Source organism: Corvus brachyrhynchos, unplaced genomic scaffold (assembly GCF_000691975.1).
Source record: "Corvus brachyrhynchos isolate BGI_N302 unplaced genomic scaffold, ASM69197v1 scaffold213, whole genome shotgun sequence".
Classification (NCBI taxonomy): Eukaryota; Metazoa; Chordata; class Aves; order Passeriformes; family Corvidae; genus Corvus; species Corvus brachyrhynchos.
Window position 1 is genome coordinate 1,888,585 of NW_008237233.1, and position 5,918 is coordinate 1,894,502.

General features: G+C 42.4%; 1 protein-coding gene and 1 long non-coding RNA gene across 7 annotated transcripts in view; one reads left to right on the plus strand and one right to left on the minus strand.

Moving 5' to 3' along the window:
- The window catches only part of TMEM161B (transmembrane protein 161B), a 167,023-nt gene that overhangs the window by 3,921 nt on the left and 157,184 nt on the right, over window positions 1-5,918 (plus strand). For 2 of the 5 annotated variants that reach the window (XM_017729544.1, XM_017729549.1), the window contains exon 1: window positions 43-906. The exons of 1 other annotated variant lie outside the window; for it this stretch is intronic. The gene's annotated coding sequence lies outside the window, so the exon portion shown is untranslated. Of the gene's footprint in view, window positions 1-42; window positions 907-2,537; window positions 2,589-5,918 lie in introns of those variants that run through there. 2 more of the 5 variants (XM_017729546.1, XM_017729545.1) reach the window with 2 other exon arrangements.
- On the minus strand, window positions 2,595-5,912 carry LOC108445517. 2 transcript variants are annotated; one of them, XR_001860407.1, is made up of 3 exons: window positions 5,805-5,912; window positions 2,909-3,240; window positions 2,595-2,833 (listed from the first exon to the last, which is right to left on the minus strand). It is a non-coding gene; the product is annotated as an uncharacterized LOC108445517 (long non-coding RNA). The 2 variants fall into 2 exon arrangements; XR_001860406.1 differs by having other exon boundaries at window positions 5,645-5,912.

Sequence of the window (5,918 nt, forward strand, 5' to 3'; positions counted from 1 at the left end):
CTTCCCCTTTCCCTTCCCCTTCCCCTTTCCCTTCCCCTTTCCCTTCCCCTTTCCCTTTCCCTTTCCCTTTCTTTCTTTCTTTCTCTCTTTTTTTACCTGCTGTTGGCCAGCTGCTTGGTTTGGACAAAAATTGCACGAAATACCAGTGCTTCCCAAAATCAAGACTCAGATGAAACTCTTCTTCAGAAGTTAAGTGGAGGAAAACACATAAGGAAACTCGACCTTTTTTTTTTTTTTTTTTTTTTTTTTTAAAGTTTCCAAAGAAATGCGGGCTTCCCTTCTTCTCCCGGAAAAAGTAGCCACTGCTCTTCTTTACACAAGACATTTCTAATTTGTTCCGTCTGTCAGAACGGGACTATGAAAGGTTTTGGTGCAAATTCATTATCTCTGGCAATGCATAACGTATAGTAGGAACTGAAAAAGACCGTGGCAATGGATGAACAATAGGGCTTCAGTTCATCAGCAACAAAAGCGTTGGGGAAATTTGTTGAATTTCAGAGCACGTCCTTCTTAACAGAGAGGGCTGGACTAGACCTTGGCCAACCCCTCCAAAAAACTTGCAGAGCCTCACATACAACAGTTCACTTTCTACTCCGGGGCGTAGGAAACAGTGTGGAAAAAGAAAAAAATAATGGCAAAGCCAAGCCAACTTTCTTGGTTTCTCTCCTATTTTCACGGATGGAAGATTTTTAACTATTTTTGAGCCGTTGGAGCAAGAACAACACCGTGGAGCTACGTGGCACTGTTAAATAGGAATGGCGAGGGGAAAGACGTGAATTTCTGGAGACCTGAAAGAGCTTTTTCTGCTCCGAGGGGGCTTGGCCGTGGGAATCTTTGTTTGCCGCCAGAGGTTCAATTCACCCCCTACATGTGGGGCAAAATCTTTCCCGATTAAGGCGAAGAAATGTAAGTACCTCAGTGTTTGTGTATGTATGTGGGTGTCCTGAATTCCCTGCAAAATTTGGGGAAGCTGAACCCCGAGCAGATGGACGTTTCCCACCTGCCTGTGAGCCCGCGATGAGGCCGGCTCTCCCCGGGTAGTCGGAGCGAGTCGCTCGGCATAGCTCTGTCGGCTTCCTCTAGCTCCCGGCGAGGGACAGTTGATTAACAAGGCAGGGTTTATTAGTGGACACAGCGGCTTACGCCGGTGAGCCGATTTTATGTGTCTGATGCTAAACCTGTTGGTCGTGGGGCTGTATTTAGTTGCGGGAAATGTTCATTATCTATCAGACTGCCAGCGGATGCTGAGCTGTGAATTTGGTTTGCAGTGCCTGGGTACCCTCGGAAGGTGTGCAGGCACAGGAACAAACACTCACGGGATTGAAGTATAGCAGTTAACAAACCACAAAAACAAACAAAAAATCCCCACAAAGTGGCAGGGGGTTGGGGGGGGGAAGGGGGGAGGGAAAAAAAAAAAAAAAAAAAAAAGGGGGGGAGGGGGAAGAAGAGAAGTCGTAGGAATAAATTGCAGCTGGTCAGGGTTCAAGGGATTGTTCGCAGCAGTTAGTCCATCCGCTGCCTCCCAGGTAGTGGGTCACTCGGAGCAAGCAACCATCACTTCTCGGGTTCTCCAAAATGCATCCCTGTCAAAATGGCTCTGCTCAGCACAGGAACGCACCTGGCAAGGGAGTGTCGGGGACAGGACAGTTTCAATGGAGTTGGGGGAGGGCCAGTGAAGTGCGGCCCGACCGCTCCCCCTGGCCCGGGGGTGCCCCCCTGCATCCCTCTATCCTTTCCATCAAAGCAATGGCATCCTTCGACAACCGCGGTCCACTCGTGTCCGTTGAACGGGTGAAACTGCCTCATCGTAGCATCTAAGAACACTGTTGCTGCCTGGGAATTTTTTTTTTTTTTTTTTTTTAGCTGAGGCTGTTGTGATCAATATAATGCAATGAAAACCAGCAACTTACGTTGTATTTATTTACCCCCGCGGCCCTTGATAAACTCGCAGAGCTGTAAATAGAGACTATGCCTTCCCGGTAATTCCAGTTTCAGGACATCATTGGTCAGGAACATATGGGAAATCTGGCGGGGAAAGGCTGGTTTAATATGTTTTGCATGTTTTGAACTGAAGGCTAGGTGGAGCCTCCAACCTTCGTTACGTAACAGGTATCTTATATTATACAAATCCCAGATCTGCCTCTATAGTTTTTGTCCCTTCCGTTCAGCAGCCCCAAATAATATTTTTAGCCTTTTATTTTTAAGTGTAATTATCCAGAAATAATGATGCAGTTAAAAAAAATATATTATTCATATTATTTCCTGTAAACATTGATAGCCGTCTTTAACCCTGCAGATACAGGAGGATATCACTCATATCTATTTTGTGTCATCCTAAATCATCTGCAGGAAATGTGGCTAGCTCTTTAATCTAGGGTCAAGCATTTTAATGATTTGTCTAATAATCCCCAAAGTCAATATACTCAGCGCCCTCTAAACACATAGGTTTATCCATTCACATATCTTTCCGGAACAAGAATCAAACATTGGAAGTGTTTAAATTATGATCCTTTGCTTTTTGGGGGCCTATTTTTCAGGTTTAAACAACGCAGACAGACCACAGGTAGTGACAATTGCAACAAGAAACGGTAATTTTTTGCTTGTTTGTTTGTTTAATAAAAGTCAGAAGGTACTATATATATTACCTACAGAATACATGTCCTTTAACGGCACACGGTTTCCATGTGTAATCACTGACTCTTTGTGGGTTTATTTTTTCTGTGACTTTGAATCCTTGATACACTTTCTTTTCTTATTTATGAATTCGGATTTGTAGTAGATATCCCTTTGCATACTCGATGTTCAATGTAAGAGAAGTATAACCTTCAGTTGCCTGTAAAATGAAATTGTGGTCACAAAGGAATGATGAGGAACCTTCATTGGAAGGCGAGACAGTCGAGTGACTTACCTGGATAGGAGAAAAGGGATGCTGCTCTGCCGGGGAAAATGGCTTGGACTGTACTGGCATGCTGTACTGTTTACCTCTACATTAATTTTGTCATAATTTAGTACGAAAAGGGAATTTATGTAACACTACGCCCCTCTTATATACATCACGGCAGCTTAAGTGGTGTTCCTGTGTGTCTTCCCAAAGAAGGTGGGGATGCTGGAGATAGGATGAAGGTCTGATTGCAATGATTAGAGAATCATAAGCATTCCTCTTTAAAGTCAGTGGAGGCGGTTTGCTCTTAAGAAATCTATGCAGGATATTTCTTCTTTACGTCACAGCCATCTGGAGCCCTATAAAAAGATTAGAAAATAAGCATGACGATCTACAGGCCATTAGCAGGAATTTATTAGGGATCTAGGAGTAAAAAGTCAGTGTTTGTGTTCCATAACTTCCAATAGGCAGGTTTTTCTACAGTGACTTTGGAATAAGTAAGTTTTATACAATTATGTAAACTGGAAGAGAGCAAGCAGTGTTAACAGCTGCTTTTGACAATTCAGGTGATGTTTTGGGCAGAATTTTCAGAACTGTGCATTGCTTAAACTTTCCACGTGCTAGGCAACACTGCACTTTTAGAAAAGTGCTTTACAACTGCTGCATATATTTTTGTATTCAGAATAGGCAAATACTTAAACAACTTATGATGATTTTAAAGCTCTAGATGTCTGAGAGCTAGAAAATGTAATTGGTAATAAGGCTAATGAACAGCTAGGTCATAACCATTGCATTGCCTCTTTTGATGTGTTTAAGCTCCAACGATTAATCAACAAAATATGTCAGGTGTATTGCAGTTACTTCCCAAGTTAATTCATACGTGAGGTGGCTGTGAGAAGACAGCTTGGTGTTTTAGAGATATGCCTTGTGTCTTTGAAAAAATGCCAATTTGCAATAAGGTACTTTGCATTTAACTCTAAATCTGGTAGTGTGACAGCTGGTGACATGCATGCACTTACCATGTACATATGCATCTGTGTTAATATGTATTATATATACACATATGTACATATGCTCTTTTATATCTACATATGTACCCGTATGAGCATAGATGCACACACACACATACATGATCACTTGTAATTTCATGCCTCTGACTGAAAGAATTCAATGCATAAGCTGACAAGCCTGTCCGTGCAACACATGCTTGATCACCAACAATACTGCCCCTAGCTATTGCCATAAAAAAAAATCTTTCGCCTATCTGCCAATTCAGAAAAACTCACATAAAGCCATTAGAAATTTATATAATATCACAGTGATCATGTGCCTCTGGTTGCATGAGATATCTTACTCAGTTGCCCCCATTGTGCCTGAACAGCCCAAGAGGTAATGAAGAAGCTCAGTAAGTCATAATGAGCATTATAAAAATTCTAACCATTTTGTGCCGAGAATGCTGTCACAATTGGATCAATTAGGTAAAAAGCACTGGTGGTAAAAAAGCAGTCTATGCCAGGATATATAATACCTGTTTAAACCAGAAGTGCTCAGCTTCAAAGTCTTAGGATCTGAAAACACAAATAAATTAGAAATATCCCTGCTGGATTCAGATTTAGCAATTAGCAGATTAGCAATGTCTATGTGCTACTTCTTGGTGGCACTATTAATTTTGGGCCGTGTCTGACAAATGGGATTGTTTCCCCATTTTCATGCTTTCATAATTGCAATAAAAATGGGCTTGTTGATACAGTTGTTATTTTACAGTATAACCACATACACCTGCATATATATTTTAGCACAAGCACATAGACACATGCACCTAGACTGACACATGTATGTATGGCTCCCCTGTGTACACGCAAGGGGATATAAGATTTATCATACAAGCAAGCTCTGTAGCCGACACAGAGCATCAACAACTTCAGTGTAACCCCTTGCATTAGAAAAAAATCCACCTAAAAATAGCAATGCATGTAAGCGCAGGTTAATTGACTAACAAATGTATTTAAATGCAGTGTGGCCTGTGAACTGTGATTGTACGTGGACATGTCGTGTTTTATTTTGCACCTTAGGAGTAGCAGCATGAATTTTAACTTGGTATTCCTTTAGGAGTTCTGAGCAGTCCATAGTCTGCCTGTGCTTAATTTTTTGGTGTGTATCTCATACTGAACACAGCACACAAGAGCTGTTGAAGTGCATTTATTAATTTATTAATTTAATTCTACCAAATTAATGGTAGATCGCAGTGAGAAGGTTCATTTTATCACACGTACTCGAGAGACCTTTAATGTTTGCTCTTTAGACTTAAGAAAATTCTGTACAAATCATATTGTTAAATAATTCAAAGTATAATGTTCTTTTAGCGGGCAGGGGTGGGGGGAGGAGGAGCTGAGAGACTGAAATCCTAATACTGTACATAACACATCCTAACAATTTAGAAAGACTTGCCTCCATTGGTTCCATGAGTAACACCAGCATGCAGTTTTTCTTAGTACGAGGTTAATAAAAATAATCGATAAATCAGCGTTTTTACTAAGGCGTTTCGTCAGATGATGCATGGTCGTAGATAAATACTGCTGCAATGTTCACCTGTGTTGCATTCTAATACAGACACAGATACACACAGGCTGGGAGGGAGTGGGGGTGGGAAGAAGGGCGGCGAGAAGGTATAGATGCTACAGAATACGCTGAGCCTGCTGCTCGCAGCTTCTCGCACAGACAGGCAGAGGAAAACGCCTCGCACGACAGTCCCGCTGTAAATACCTGCGAATCACGATAGGTGCGAACCACGACAGAGATGTGAAGTTAAGAGGAAATGAAAATCCACACCCCTTCTACCCCCAAAGCAACTAACCAACCAAAAAAAACCTCATAGATGCACAACGACAGAGCAAATTGTCAGTGTAATTACACATCGACTCACTGCGCAGCCCCCCTCCCGGCCTCCAAGCGCAAGGCCCCGCTCCCCGCCGCGGCATCTCTCCGCGCCAGCGGGGGCTGCCCGAACAGGAGCGCAGCAGCGCTCCCTCGGATCGGA